A 16894-nucleotide genomic window follows, 5' to 3' on the forward strand; every position below is an offset into this window, starting at 1 on the left:
TATGCGTCAGAACATACATTCATTTAAAAGAGCTATACACAGAAATAGAATACACTAAGATCTACAGGCCACTTTGGAGAAAACCCCAACAAGGAATGAAGCCAACCAAAACTCCTAATGGGTCCAGGGTTTCACCTGTTTTTCAACAGATAATAGATGTCCATGAGGAAAATGTCTCACAAAATTATGTGGTAGGATCTTCACGTACTTAAATTAATGTCTGAGTTTGCTTTACAGCACTCTGTAAATGCAAGGGCCTCATACATACAGTGTTATAAATCTCTGTTTCGCTGTATGTGAAATGTAGAAATGAGCTGAACAGGTCCTCTGGGTCCTTTGGTTGGTGGCATGGGTAATCCTTTGCCTTTCACACTTCACCTAAGGACAATAGGAAGCAAAATATGAGGTATACTGGAAATCTGACTGCCTGGCATTACTTCTAGGGATTAAAAAGGACTTTTAATTCCTATAGATTTTAGGTTGGGATTATCAATAAATAATAATTAATACAAGGTCTAGGGCCTTCTGTCAGCAATCTAAAGGCATATTTTATGAATTTCAAGGATCCAAATATGATATTCCTGACTCAGAGCTGACTGAAGGCTTCTTAACAGCAGAAGCTATATTACTTTTCTCTGCGTTGTAGGTAAGGGGTATGTTACTGTCTCGGATCAGGCTGCTCAGATTGTGCAAGAAGAGTGGCAAGAGGGAAGAGAGCAGAAGACCAAGGGTTTGAGGCTTCTGTCATGAAATGGAGAGGCTACAGAGTGGCTGTCATTGCTGAGAGGTGGCAGTGGTTTCCCCAGCTGCAGCTGCTGGCCCACAAGCTCTGGCACTCACCTCTGTCAGCAGGGATGCTTAAAAGCTCCTACAGCATGGGCAAGGTAAACAGTGAGGCCTTGGTCATTTTTTCATGCCAGCCGTCCGCTGCCCTCGTCAACTGCTGACTGTGCTACGGCTGCCCCTGGCCCTATTTCTGCAAACAGTCCTTGAAAATCAAGAGGTCCTCATCCATTGAAAATGGAAAATTTTACAATAAAAACTAATCAACTATATTTGCTAAAATATAGTTCAGCTCACTGAACTCAGTGGTCATTTTGTTTTAATGCTCAGGTGAATCTGAGTCAGATCATCACAACCTGACTAACCTGTGTTATCCAGGATGTCAGGGTTAAGGCTCACAGCAATACTTTCTGGCTTTAACACCTATGAATCCACAATCCAACTCAATATCTGTTTTAATTTAGTGTTTTACAGGTGTGGATTTGGCTTAATCTCAGGGAACATTTCAAGATAGTATAGAGGTTTGATGCATATGGGAGCTTCATCCCTATACATATTAAACGGCAGTTCATCTGCGGTCATAGGCGCAGTGCAGAAACTGGTAAACACTTTAATCCCTCCTGCCTTGCACTCGGCATGAGTCCTGGATTCCCTCAGTGCATATCCCAAAGGTTGCCTCAACATGATTGCTTCTAAGCAAGTTTCAGGCTGCAGATTTCCACCCATGTCAAGTACCTACAAGTCTCATTTCAAAACCCTTTTGTGAAATGATCTGTTTTGTGTAGATCAAACTTGAAGCTGAAAGAAATGTTCATGTGAAAATTTGTATCAAACCAAGATTCACTTAAACAAAAGCCGAGCATGATCCTTTTCTCAAAAGTCAGCATATTGACCTTGATATTCAGATCATATCTGAGCATGGATGTCACATTATGCATAAAAATGTTTTTCTCATAGCTAATGATGGACACTAAGTGTGCACTTTTTCACTTCCTTTCCTGGTGCACATCTGGATGCTTATGTTTGCCAGCCTGGGAATTTTTGTTTTAATCAACGGATAAGTGGTTTTTTGGGTATAGGTACACCTTCATTGTGTGGTAACAAATGCCCATGACAGTGGTTGTTGGTTTTTTATTGCAAGAGATCAGTGATGTGGAATCTGTGTATGTGTTGGTGTAACTAATTTTCTATCTTTAATTTTTCTTGCTCTTGAACACAATGCCATGGACTTATTAATCTAAACATAAATGAACAGTTTTTAGAAAAATTTTAACCATTAAAAATTGGACCTCACTTGGACATACTGAAGTGAAGGCTACATGATTTCCTGCTTGTCACATCTCCCCTCAGATAATTTACATCAAACACCTACAACATAATATTTTTCCAAAACTAAAAGCATATTCGTTAATTTAAAAATATAAAGAATCTTAATGTGATTAGCTAAACCTTAACCTCTACTCTAACTGTACCAAGGTGTAGATCTACTCTGTGTTTTCCATAGGAGTCTTTGAGGTGTAAAAATGCAAAGAAATGTTTCTTCTTTCCATGCTAATGAGATGCACGTATCTTTTCTGTGCACTCAGCTGAAATCAAACAGAAATGCTAGCCTACACTACTGGAAAATCAAATATTTACACAGTGCTATATGAAAATAGCTAGAATAAAAATTTTCACACCTGATTAGTGAGCTTAATTGCATTCATTTTTGAAAGCCTAAGAACCTGAGCCCCAGTTTGTGTGGTACTTATACACAGGAATTAGACAAATAGCTTAACATTTAATAAGAAATTTTTGCATCGTTCATGGTTCTTTCAGAGTAGGAACTTTATTTCAATATCTGTGAACATGTCTGCATCAGACTGCCACATTTACTCTTTCTGAAGCACTTGATATACTTTTCTTTGTGAACTTACTTGCCAGTTGATGTGACTTTTCCTGTGCTCATTGAAAAATGTTCCAGTTTCTTGTGTTTTGCTAACTAGTGTTTGATGAGTGATGTTTGAATGTATGTATCTGTACTCCACAGTAGTCCTCCAGTGCTTTCCCATTCTCTGCTACCTTCCTGCTTGGTTAACTACGTGCATCCTGGTGATTCTTGTACTTTTCCATGCCCGGGATGCTGTTTCAGCATCCAGGGTTGTGGAGAACAACGATAAAGACACTGGTGAGGTATGCCCTTGCTACTGACGAGGAGCTCCTACTTGAAAGCCAGGATTTCTTGATGACACAGTGACTCTCCCAACTATTGATGACATCTGTGTAGAAATCTGTGCAGCATGAATGAATCTTGATTCTTCTGCACAACCATAGGAATTTTTTGTTTCAGTGCAGAAGTTGGATAGCATGGCAGAACTGTAGAGCAATGAGACACATAAGGAGGCATTTACATTCCAGCAAGATTTTGGAGAGGTTCACCTGGTTCAGCATTTTTGCATATCTCTTCAATCTGCATTGTCTTGTGAAAAATCTCTTCTGATATGTTAAACCCAAAATTTGTTATCCAACATTGTAACAGCTGCCTGCAGACATGCAGGTGCAACTACAGATCTCCTCCTCCTCAATCCTGTCTCCCCTTGCCTCAAACTCAAAGCCATTGGCTGCTGCATTGTTTTAGTGTGAAACATGTCTTACTACACATTATAAAGCCAGATGCTATTGTCCACTGGTCCAGAACATGACTTCACACAAACAGTGAAGTTCAAGTTCATTGAAGCAAGATTCATAACTTGGCACTGAAAAAACACAGTTTGTCATGTGCAAACTGTCAGAGCCTGAGTAAGGAGAGGTTAACACCCTGAGGTAGGACATTTTTTTTCTTTCCATCTTCTACAACCAATATAAACAAAGTGCCAAGATATTCAAGGTGAGGTTTGTTATTATCTGCTAACTAATGGTCTAATGAGAAGGGGTAAGAAAAAAAGGTGGGCCAGAAATCTATGAAATTCACAAAAGAAAGTGAAAACGGATGATATCTTGTTCAGGAGGAAAGAAAGAAGGTTAAGCACCCATCTGATGACTTGCTTTCACATTGGGCAGCACCGTTCTGATATGACAGAGCATTTACCTGCCCCACAATAATACCCAAAGGGCAGAGGCAGCCAGAGGCTCCTGGAGTTAATGAAGAGACAAATGATTTTGCACAAGTGCACATTATCACTGGTGCTTTTTCAGAGACCATATTCGCCTCAGGCAGTGCAACAATCCAGTCACATACATGATTCATTGAGAGTACTGCCTGCTCTGAGGGGAAATTTTCTGTGCAGCACCTTCCTCTATGTATCTCTAGCAACCTTAGGGCAGACAGAGCTGCTGGTGATGGGACATGACCTTCTGCTTGAAGGTGAGGTTTTGAGCACACTGCTCAACCCATCACAAGAGACCAGCAGAAAGCCTGACCCTCCCCAGATCTTTTGTCTTATAAAGCTTACCCATCAGATGAAGGTAAGTGGATTTTATTTGTTTGATAAGAACATTTTTGTTAACAACTGATTTGAATCTTGTAGGGCAAAGCACCCCAGGCTGAAAGCACAATGAATAGCTCATAAAAGCATTGGCCTTCATGCACATCAGCAAAACACAGTGTATACAGTGGTCTCTCCTGTCAAAGCAATGTATATAAGATATGCCATTCTGTGAAAAATAATTCTTTTTTCCATAAAAGTACAATTTCTATGCTTAGAAGATATGATGAACAAAGCCTTTATTTCATTTAAAAAAGAAAAAGGTATGGTTTAGCACCAGCGGAGATAAAGAAGTCATTATTCCACTCTACTCAGCACTTCTTAGGCCACACCTGGAATACTGTGTTGAGTTTTGGTCCCCACTCTACAAAAAAGCTGTGGACAGTCTGGAGAGGGTGGAAGGGCCACAGAGATGGGTCAAAAGACTGGGAAGCCTGCCACATGAGGAAAGGCTGAAAGAACTGGATTTGTTCAGCCCTGAGAAAAGGCAGCTTAGGAGAGACCTCATCACCATGTTCTAGTATTTAAAGGATGGTTACAAAGAAGATGGCAACTCCCTTTTTACTGGGAGTCACATGGAAAAGACGAGGGGTAAGGGGTACAAGTTACTCCTGGGGAGATTCCAACTGGACACAAGAGGAAAATTTTTCACAGTGAGAACAATCAGCCATTGAATAATCTCCCCAGGGAAGTGGTGGATTCCCCAACACTGGTCGCTTTTAAGTTTCTGCTGTCTAGACCGTGTTTTTGCCAAGAAAGGTTGGACCAAATGATCCTTGAGGTCTCTTCCAGCCTGGTATTCTGTGAGTCTACAATATTTTCATGTTCCATGTAGGAACACAAAACCCCCCTGAATTTGTTGTCCAGTTGTCATCTGCGAACACCTGCTGTTCTTTTCCTCCATGAGACATGCTTTCGTTTGTTCTCATCAGGTAGAATTCATTGAAACTAGAGCAAGCAATAAATCACTCACAAGGGAGGTAGTGTTCAAAGTCATCCACTTAAGCACTTTCTTTTCCTGCTCAGTCTCTTAAATGCACACTCCACTCTCAACCTGCAGCTTCTCAGGAAAAACTAACACATCTTATTGTGCAGGACTCTTGCTAACAGCTTCAGGGGCAAGCGGAATGGCAGGTAAGCTGTTTTTTTTTTTCCAAAACAATGGCAAGAATTTAAACACTGTAAGCATCCCTTGTGGTTTTTAGAGCAATGTCTCAGTTTTTTCTATGTATACTTGAGTTTCTGACTCTGGTGTTGGAGAAGCTGTGTAACCGTGCCATCAAAAACTAGAGGAAAACATCTCTTTCAGTACATTTCTTTAGAACATTTCATCCTGGTGCAGCAGGCAAAGTATGGGCTCATGGGTGCCATTCATACATTAATACCACATGGGAACAAGCAGGTAAAGCCACCAAGATCCTCCATGTCTTCTATGTTTTATGGCCCATGCTGCTGAGCTGCTGCTATAGCCCTAAGATTGGCATGGCAGAGATCCTAAAAAGAGAGATCATCATAGCACTTATATTTTTATTGTCTCTACTAAGCATGACAGATCTGCAGCACAGTGCTATCCCACCATATTTTGCCTTTTTTTCTGTGCTCAGTAAATTAAATTATTTCAGAATCAGTTCATTCCTGGTTAGTGTTCTCATCTTCTTCCTGGTGCCATCACCACATTTGAGCTGCTAAATGACCTGTCAAATTGGTGTGCACTTTCTATAGATAAATCCATTCAGTGTGGATGTCTCAGCCTCTTTGTACGAGAGTCTCCAGGGGCATGGCAGACAGAAGGGTTACCTTCAAGCTAGCTGACAGTAACTTGAAAATGCGATAGTACACCAAAAGGAGATGAACCAATTGAGATGTGTAGTTTGACCACAAGTCCTGCAATTCTGTCTGATTCCAGCTGGCTCTGCTATATAATCACAACACACCACAAGAGAGAATCCAGAACACAGACCGCTAGCTCACCATCTGGAAAAAGCACCATAGGATTCCTGCCTAGAATGCTATGTACTTACTTTGAAATAGGCCCCTGCTGTCTTTATGCCATTGTTATAGAAATTAAGTAGGAAACAGCTGGCGATGTGGACACAGTTATGGCAGAATATCACTTCTGCAATAGGGTAGCAAAGAAGGTCACTGAAAATGTCCATGTGAAATGATCTCTCCACATGCACATGACTTTGTCAGCTTGCAACATCTATTTTGGAGGTGGAGCTCAATTGCTTTCACTGTGTCTTTTGCCTCCCCAGTAAGTTAAATATCAGCAGCAATGTCAAGAAAAAATCTTGCACCAGTTACAGTGTTAATTATGTATTTATATAATTATATATAATATATATAATTATAATATGTTAAGCTTTTTTATGATTGTGCATTCAAATAGCATTTCAGAGAACTGTTGCTTGGGACAAACTAGTTCTTCATGTCTGAGCTACCCAAGACGTAGAAATTAAACAAAGTTAGTCAGCTTGTCACGATAAAGTTAAGTTATAAAAGAAAACATTTTCTTTTTTCTTGTGGACATTTTAGAGTAGTTTAGAGAAGGTCTTGTTTCAGCTCTGTGCTTTGAAGGAAAAGTCAAGGTACAGTAAGAAGGAGAAAATGCTGAACTCCTTAGAAGAGTGGCTTAGCCCCAAAGAATGCTTAAGTATGAGGAAACAGAAGCAGGCGAATATATACAGATGGCTTATTGTTTGTCTGGATTTGGATATCACTTATGCTACCAGAAATAAAGATTAAGAGGTCTGGATCTTTTTCAGTGCCTGTGTCTGTCTGCTTCCACCATCATGTGCCCCTGAAGATGAACTAGAAGTCAGACTGCCCACATAAGGGAACTCTGTGAAGGGTTATGCTAAGACGCTGGGGAGTCTGTGGCTGCTGTACTAAACTCAGGGACCACAGGCTTTCAGGTCTCAGAAAGGGGTGATTGGGCACTGAAATCAGAGGGAAGAACAGAATCATTTCACTAATCTCAGCAGTCTCAAGAATGTCCAAAAGGGGTGGCTTGAGCAGTTTCCTGAGGACACACATTTTGCATAAGTCCTGTTTTAACTTAGGATCAGCCCTCTTAATTTTTTTCTTAATCTTTTAAAAATAAAATTAAAACGGATGCTTGCAAAACTGTGAACGAGTTTTCAGATTTGCATTACTTGAGATAGGGATTTTTCTGGTTGCACAATAGAGTAATAGCTTTTGGTCAGTACTTAGTAAATCTCTGCCTGAGGAGAAGTAGCTATATTATTTTTAATAGACTTAAGTTTGGCTCTAGGGTTGGTTTAGTGCTACAAACAGACAGGTCTGTGTAATTGTTATAGAATGCACTTCAAATACTCATGAATGAATACACAGCAGATATGAGAAACAGCTATACATTGAAGTCTGTGTATCATAACTGGTACCTGGATGATTTGCATGTAGTCCCACTAAATATGAAAGTAACTCATATGTACTTAGATGCAGGTATTTATATGTCGAAATATTAATTAAAAGAGGCATTTCTTTCCTCAACAGATGTATGTATTTATGTTATGCAGGAAATGTAAGTATCAAACTTCTAACATTAGGAGTGTACCACATGTGCACTATTACTCCAGCCTCAGTTTTTAGTATAGTTCCTTAACCATCCATAACGTGTGTCTGACAGTCCATCTGACACATACTAATAGCTTTAGAATCCATTGGTTGATTTCAAGCACATTTCATAAAGAGATAGAAATTACTTTCCTCTTCATTTCCTGAAAATCAATGAATTAGTGCCACCACTACCAAGAGAAAGGTTGCATGGCAATACCTGTCTGAATTTGAATGCACTACTGCAGGCATTAGTTTCTGTCATTGCAGAGGGATCTGGACAGGCTGGATGAATGGTCTGAGACCAGCTGTATGAGGTTTAACAAGGCCAAGTGCTGGGTCCTGCACTTGGGTCACAACAACCCCATGTAACGCTACAGGCTTGGGGAACAAGTGGCTGGAGGGCTGCCTGGCGGAGAAGGACCTGGAGATGCTGGCTGACAGCTGGCTGAACATGAGCCAGTAGTGTGCCCAGGCAGCCAAGAAGGCCAATGGCATCCTGGCTTGTATCAGCAATAGTGTGGCCAGCAGGAGCAGGGCAGTGATTGTGTCCCTGTACTGGGCACTGGTGAGGCCGCACCTTGAATGCTGTGTGCAGTTTTGGGCCCCTCACTACAAGAAGGACATTGAGGTGCTGGAGCAGCTGGTGAAGGGTCTAGAGAACAAGTCTTAAGAGGAGCGGCTGAGGGAGCTGGGGTTGTTTAGTCTGGAGAAGAGGAGGCTGAGGGGAGACCTTATTGCTCTCTACAACTACCTGAAAAAAGGTTGTAGCGAGCTAGGTGTTGGTCTCTTCTCCCAAGTCGCTAGCGATAGGACAAGAAGAAATGTCCTCAAGCTGCACCAGGGGAGGTTTTGACTGGGTATTAGGAAAAATTTCTTCACTGAAAGTGGTCAGGCATTGGAACAGGCTGCCCAGAGAGGTGGTGGAGTCACCATCCCTGGAGAGGTTCAAAAACTGTGTAGATGTGGCACTTTGGGACATGGTTTAGGAAACATGGTAGCATTGGGTTGATGGTTGGACTTGATGATCCTAGAGGTCTTTTCCAGACTTAATAATTCTATGATTCTGCATAAATAGGCGTTAGAAAATGTGTGAAAGAGGTACTGGGGAAAATTAATGAGATGCTGTGAGGTAAATATGAGAAAGCAAAGAGCAATTTTGTGCAGCAGTCAGGGTTATTAAAAGGGTTAACATGCTGTTAAAAGTAGCATAGCATACTGCATACTGCAACCAGCATTTATTAGTTCTTCCCTTTATTAAACAACTTTTTTTTAAAGCTGAAAGCAACATAGACATGTTTGGATTAACTCCTATATTTTCTGCTGTCTGATAGTAGATGTTCTGCGTTGCATTTTATAAAAAGCAAGCCTCCTAGACAACTTAAGGGTTTTCAATTAAAACAACATACTGGCTCTCTATTAGTGCTCTGGGAATATGTCCAGCAGACAGGAAATAATTTCTATGAGAAATGGTTAGCACTTGAGCTTGATTAAGAGTAGCACCGTCAGGCTCAACTTTCTGTGGTATGGCTTGCTGTCCTGGCTATCACTTTCCTTCTACTCACGTGGAAGTGAGAAGAATTTTAAAACTGTAAAATTATGTGAGAAATAATCACCTTCAAAATTCCTCTTGGAATGGCTAGACAGATTTCTCATGACACAAGGTGCTGGCAAAAAACAAGACACTTTGCTTCATGACCATGTACTCCTGTGAAAACTCGAAATCTGGCTTAAAACCAAGTGTTTTTATCTGAGTGAGGAAAGTGTCCTTTACCAGCCAGACTTTGCATCTTTGTATTCTGCTCTGGTTCACTTATTTAAATTGCAGGAGGGGTTCTCACCATGCTGAGATAGAGCAGTATGAGGAAAAAGCAATTGCAGAAGATTTTGCAGGTCATATAGATATTCCAGCAATGCAAATCCAGTCAGCAGTCAGCAGTAGTCGTTTAGTATTCCAGTCTCCAAATACAACTCTTCAGAGCTATGAGGAGTCACAGATGAGTTAGAGCAGTAGGAAGCTGACAGTATTCTGCCCTGGGACAGAGTTATGGTTTTAGTCATTGCCAGGTTCATACTGTGGTTGCTAAAATGTTGAAGTATGTCTCTCAGGGAAGTTGTAAAAAGTGTGTACAACCTGCAATTTTCCTTTTGTTTTCATTCATGTTAAGTGTTCAAGGTACCATGCAACCTTCACCTAGACCCACTGTGGTGTTTTAGCATCAGAAAAAGGTCCAGAGAGCCAATTTTTTAATTGTGTCACTGCCATTTTCACAGATCGACTATGTAATGGGTTCTAATCTGCTTTTCAGAAGTACCCAAGGCACAGGAATATGTGACAGAAATATTCCAGAAACCATCATAGAAAATGCTATTTCTTCATAGACACATAACTGCATGAATTCAAAAAGGAATCTGACATTAATATAGGTATGGTGGTTTATATTTATGTATGAATCCTTTGCTTCAGGGCACAAAATAACCACTAACTAATACAGATTACCTGATGAGATTTTTCTCAGTTTTCTTTAAACTATCACCACTGCAGAACACAGGGTAAATGTTATGAGCTAAGAAGATCCGTTGGAAAAGCTAATTTCTTTCTCATTATGGTTATTCTCCTGAGTAATGCATACATTTCTCACTAGTGATGATAAGAGTCATAATGCCCCTCACCAGGAAGAGTCAGTCCCCCTGGTTTCTTTTCCCAGCTATAATTATAGAACTTTGATACTAACCCAACATCCACATCCAGATGTAAAAATGAAGCCTTGTTTCAAGTCAATTGAGTGACCTTATTGACTTTGCTGTAATTACTCTTACTGCCTTATGCAAGGGAAGAACTAAAACCCCAGACAAATTAATGTTCCTTAGTTTTGTCTTTGACGCTGAATACCAGTGGTCAGACAGTTTGGCTAACATGTTTTCCTCACCTTTAAAAATCCTAAATACCACCTTCTTTAAAAGTTTTCCTTCCCCCCTACATTCCCCCCCTCCCCAGTCTCAAGATTTCCTCAAACTAGCTGGTAGGGTGAATTTTCTTTCCATTGCAAGGAGGAAAACAACTAAACAAGGGTCTTTCTGTCCACTTGTCAGAAAGCATTCAACAGAGAACTCCCACCAGAGACCAGATCCAGCAACTGTCCAGGACAGCTGCAGAGAACTGAAGAAGCAGCTGAATTTTGCAGGCCAGGTTATGGTCTCCACATCAACAACATAAATCCTAAAAATTGTTTCAACTGGTAATACTTAGCGGTTTCATAATCTTTAGGCCTTCTAGAAGTCTCGAGTCCTTTTAACATGCACTCCACAGGCCAGGAAAGTGCATGAGACACTTGCTTCTCCCCTGATTGCAGCAGAACTATTTCTGTAACTAAAGATTGGTGATCGAAGCCTCTTGAATGTGCAGGTTCCTAGATGTGCCTTGATAAGTAAATCAAAATAAAAGTGGTGATTCCTCTCACATGCCACTTTTACTCCCAGTCAGCTCCATCAGTTTCATGGAGGGAATGTGGATAAAAAGAGCATTCAGCACTGTGCAAAAACCAATAGTCTCTGTAGCTTTTTCTTAATTAGTTAATTTAGTTAACAATGGAGAGATATTTTGCTGCATTAATTTATTTACACCAATTAAATTTTAAAGTCTCTGTTAGAAACATCAGCTAAATCAAGTATTTCTCAGTTAGAGAAGGCTCTAATTTATCTGCAGTTTAATGTGGCTAAGTATTATTAGCTTCACTGTGGCTATGTGTTCCATAGAGTAGTCCTATGGGAAAACTTATTGTTGGGTACTTTTCACATCTTCTTTTCCACCTCTGTATCAAACCAGCTACAATGCAAGCATGGGACTTTATTTGTGCTTATCCTTTTTTTTTGGTGTGAGTTTTGGACCTTTTCAGACCAGAAAAGAACATCAGAAAATACCTCTTGTAAACAAGAAGTGATTAAGCATTTTGCTTGGAGACAGAGTTCCTACGTCTTTGGGAACAATGTTACTTGAAACGTTTGTTATCGCTTCCTCTTTTAAACAGTTAAATAAAGAGACCTTAAACCAAAGGTTCACAGTGATATTAGCAAAAGGTTAAGATAATATTTTTAGATTATTTTTTTCATCAATGATTTCAAAGGGGAAAAGCAGCATAATTTAATTTTAATTGCTGGTCCCATTTCCACATAATGGTGTGTATTGATAAAACAGATGTAATCACACCCTCTCCGAACACCCTTACATACCATAGTTGTAGACAGGGTAAATGAACCAGAACAGAATAGGAGGAAGTATGGGTTACATGAAAACACTATAAACTGGTGTGTAAATAGTTTATCAGAAATGTGCTTTTATACAATGCTGTTTGAATCATTTGGCGGCCAGTCCTCCAAAGGCTAATTTCGTAGTTGCTCCTGGTTCCTCACAATCCTTGTGACACAGCACTGCAGGTGTGCTGGAGCTCTGTGAGGATCAGCTGCATCAGTAAATTACTTCCATCTTCTCTCACCTTGGGCAGGAACAGAGGCAGTCAGGAGGATCTTCAGGGCTTCAAGGTGTTGCTAGTTGCAACAGCCCCTCTCTGGGCCATTTCTTAGGCAGAGATTGTTACAACACAGCAAAACTTTAGCCATCTTCTTTCTGTCCTGATGTACATTTTACCCCGTGAATGCAAGCCTCATCTTCATGCTGAATGGGCCTGCTGGAATGGTGTCTGAAATCATTCACAATGTTCTCCTGACATTCAGGAATGAGTTGAGTTTTGGTGTGTCTTTCAAAAAATGAATTTGTATATGTGCCTTTAATAGTACAAAGAAAATGTTATAAAGGATGGAGAGATGAGAAAGTAAACATGAAAGATTAAGAGGGAAAGACTGAAAGCCACTGGTGTGAAAAAATGATAAAAGAGCCAAGCCAAGTATTCCAGGCAGCCAAAGAAGATATAAGCCTGGGACAAAGTATAAAGAAATTTACTGAGCTACATTTTCATTGTAGTGGAAGGTTCTGAATAAACTCTAGTCAAATAAGGAAGCTGATTCTTTTCCTCTGAAAAAATCAGAGTATTTTAGATGTTTAATGAAAGAATGGGATTAAATGATACTGTAATATAGAGCCCAACTCACGCTTTTGCTGTGTTAGTGATTAATTAAATAAGCTGAAAACGTCTGCACAAAGAGTAACAGATTCAGAACAAAATGAAATGAAAACAGGTTGTTTTCTCAGCAAGAGATCAAATAAAAAACTCCAAAATGTTCAGGTTATCTGAACTCTACTGTTTAACACAAAATTAAATGTTTCATTTGATGATTCACTTTTTTTGCCTTTTTTAGCTGGAAGTATTTTGTCCAGCTGCACAGCTGATACAGGCGTTTGACCTAAAGGGCAAGCAGTACATTTAGAAATAGATCCAAGAAAAAAGCCAGGAACAAATGCTGAAATATTTTCTGTCTCTTCTATTTTCCTGCATCTCAGATAATAAAACCAAAGCTTTAGGAATTCTACCTTGAAATCCAGAGAGAAAGCTATCTGGTACAAGGAGCTAACCTGACATCTATTTCATTGTTTCAAAATCATTGTTACTGCAAGAATGACAAAAAGCAAGTATTTGAAAATGCCTTTTAAAAAGTCTTATAATGGATCTGTTCTCACAAGTGAATGAATTAGGATATAGAACTGGCCTGAAAAATTCCTTATGGGTTTACAAGTTGCAGCACATCTCTGGGGAGTTAAGGTTCTAAGCTATAAGCCCGCCAAAGTACACAGATCTATGCGGTGTAAACAATGTTTGGGAGCTGACAAATTTCCACAACAAAGACACCTCTGATACTGAAAACCAGACCTCTATTGTTTTCTGTCTCATGTGCTAGATCACACTTAGCATAGGCTTAAATGTAAGGTAATAATGCTAATGTTAGGAAGAAGGAAAATTCCAGATAATAGTAGAAAAACAAAAATAAGTGTAGTTGTTCTCAATTTAACAAACTAAGGAGGGTTTCTTCCTTGTTTCCTTTGATTTGCAAACTCCTGTAGAAATGATTTAATGTTCATTAGTGTTTTAGATATGTTTTGCAAAAATATTTATCCTTCCCTTTCCTTGTCCTTTTCCTCTGTTTATTTCAATGCCAAATGAAAAATAATGACTCCAACTTATACTACCATTCAAAACTGTTATTGTGAAATAGGTCTGGGATAGCAGGCTTGGTTGCCCGCTCAGTGCATGGATTTATTTATATTGGCTACATCAGGCCAACAGAGACAATAAATGCTGAACCCAGCTCCAATTCCTTCCATCAGAGACTTTCAGCTGTTTCTCTCTCCTGCTCACTCTTACAGCCTCCCTGTGTTTAGTCATCCATTTGCATGAAACCCAAGTATCTTTCAGACCCCTTCACCACTCTGTCAAATGTAGCTGAAATTAGTCAGCTGTTTCAAAACTTGCCACTGATGGACAAACTATCAGAGTGCTTAATCCCATTCCTTCAGAAAACAAGGCAAGCACAGGGGAAGGCATAATGAGGCCCTTAATTACAGAAAGCCTTCGTTTAAATTTTAACTTGCTGCAGAACTCTTGGTTGAAACTTTGAGTGTTCTTCAGTAAAAAATTGTGAAGTTAACATTATTTAATATATTGATCTTACCTTTAAGTAATTTCTTTGTGTTACATGCTTGAAAACAGAGCTTTCCAAAAGAAAAAGGACTATTTTCCTTGCAGAAAATATTGATTTAAAAAAAAAAAAAGACTGACAGAAATTTATTTTTTTTTTAAATTCAGGAAGATGTAACATCCATTCAAACATTTTGGAGGAAACAGTATTATGAGAAGGGTTCAACAGTCTTTTTCACAGTGTGTATGAACATTTTTCAATCAACCTTAGATATAAAACTTTTCACATGTGATCATCAAATCAGGAGTAACAATGGCAACAAATAGAAAATATATCAGGAAATTTCAGAACTTGGAATAGGCATTGAAAAGCTTTTCACCCTTGAATGTACTTTGGTTTGATAGTATTATGTAGAAGTGTTCGTGAGAAATCCTGCACACGTGCACCTTAAGGGCTTAACTCAGTGGTGGGACAGTGGAAATAATTCTACCACATTTGTTTTGGTAGATCATGTCTTGAACAATTTCTAAAGCTTGTCCTTTATGCAAAGAACTGTGTTTTCCTTTTCTGAATACTACAAACTCTGAAGAGGGTTGTGCAAAGAAGGATGGTCAGGGAAAAGACCCCTCATTTCCATTAAAAACTGTTGCTTCTCAACTATTAATTTTCTCTTCAAACATTCAAGAGAAATGTGTAAATCTACAGAGAAGGCATGATTTTTATGCTGTAAAAAGCATTTAGCCCCAACTCTTTGAAAATAACACATAGATACACAACCTAGCTCTGTCTCCAGTGTATAGTTAATGCATGCTTTCAGTTTTCCAATATATATATGGCATGAGCTAACAGAAGACAATGTGTTGTGCATGAGAATGCATTGATACATTTTGGCTAGATTTTTTAAGTTGCAGTTAATGCAATATTTAGTACAACATGACTTCCTTGATTTTTAAACATAACCACAGTAAGGAACATTTTGCTCCATTAGCAGAACAAGACAGGTAGTTTGTAAAGCTGCCCAGCTTCCTGCCTCCCACCTAGGACGCTCACCTCCTTGGGAATCATTAATTAATCCCGTTAGCACTGCAACCACAAGGAAGCTTAAGCAACGTATGAAACACAGAGCACTGGAGTAGTGTAAATGTAGTGTAAATATGTGGGCATTTAAAATTACTAGAGCCACAGACCTAAGAGGTGATGTTTTTGATGGAAAGCCCTGCTTCAGACTGTGTTTGAAAATAGGTGTTAGTCAAGCAATGATTTCAGGTTTGTTACATCCACAGGGCTGGTGGGGCTTCTGGAATTTCAAGAGATACTTGTGTCAATTCCCAACAACAAAAAGGAAAAGAATTAGGAGCATTCTTGACTTTCTAATGAAAGGAGCACATATGTTGCTATATTAATATTTAACTTTGTTAAAAGTAATTCACCTGGGTGGGGTTTTTTTCCCAGTATTGCAAAGTTTCCTATCCAGTTTTCTTGCCACTTTCAGTGTTTCCCTAATATGTGCATTTGCAAAACTATACACAGAATCACAGAATCCCAGGCTGGAAGGGACCTCAGGGATCATCTAGTCTAACCTTTCTAGGAAGAGCACAGTCTAGACAAGATGGCCCAGCACCCTGTCCAGACGACTCTTGAAGGTGTCCAATGTTGCCGAGTCAACCACTTCCCTGGGGAGATTATTCCAGTGGTGACTGTCCTCCCTGTGAAAACTTTCCCTCTCATGTCCAAACAGAATCTACCCAAGAGCAATTTGTGTCCATTCCCCCTTGTCCTCTCCATGTAATTCCTTGTAAAAAGGGAGTCTCCATCTTCTTTGTAACTACCCCTTAAGTACTGGTACATGGTGATGAGATCCCCTCTGAGCCTCCTTTTCTCAAGGCTGAACAAACCAAGATCTCCCAGCCTATCCTCGTATGGCAGCTTCCCAATCCTTTGATCATCCTGGTGGCTCTTCTCTGGACCCCTTCCAGCCTGTCCACATCTTTTTTGTATAGCGGGGACCAGAACTGTACACAGTACTCCAGGTGTGGCCTGGAATGACTTCTTTACTTCTGCTGGCAATACCCTTTCTGATGCAACCCAGCATCCTGTTGGCCTTCTTGGCCGCAGCAGCACACTGTTCACTCATGTTGAGCTTTCTGTCCACCAGGACCCCCAGGTCCCTTTCCACAGGGTGAAAAGAAACAAGTTACCAAAAGAAAAGACATAATAACCAGGTTTTTAGTGTAGTAACTTAGGATTTAGGATTTGAAAAGGGTTTGGGGCCTGGCTTTTTTGTAGTACTTCTGTTTTCCAAGTGATTAGTGATTGTGGATGCATTGTTTATATGTGGGCCTGCCTGAATCATTCTGAGGTAGATCTGATGTTCTCAGAGTAAGGCTTTGCTGCTGGAAAAGTCAAATTACATCAAAGTATCTCAAATTAGGCACCCCCTGAACTGAGAGATTTAAAACCACATGTCCTATTTCAAGTCTTGA

The sequence above is a fragment of the Phalacrocorax carbo genome, chromosome Z (genome assembly GCF_963921805.1).
Source record: "Phalacrocorax carbo chromosome Z, bPhaCar2.1, whole genome shotgun sequence".
NCBI classification, from domain to species: Eukaryota; Metazoa; Chordata; class Aves; order Suliformes; family Phalacrocoracidae; genus Phalacrocorax; species Phalacrocorax carbo.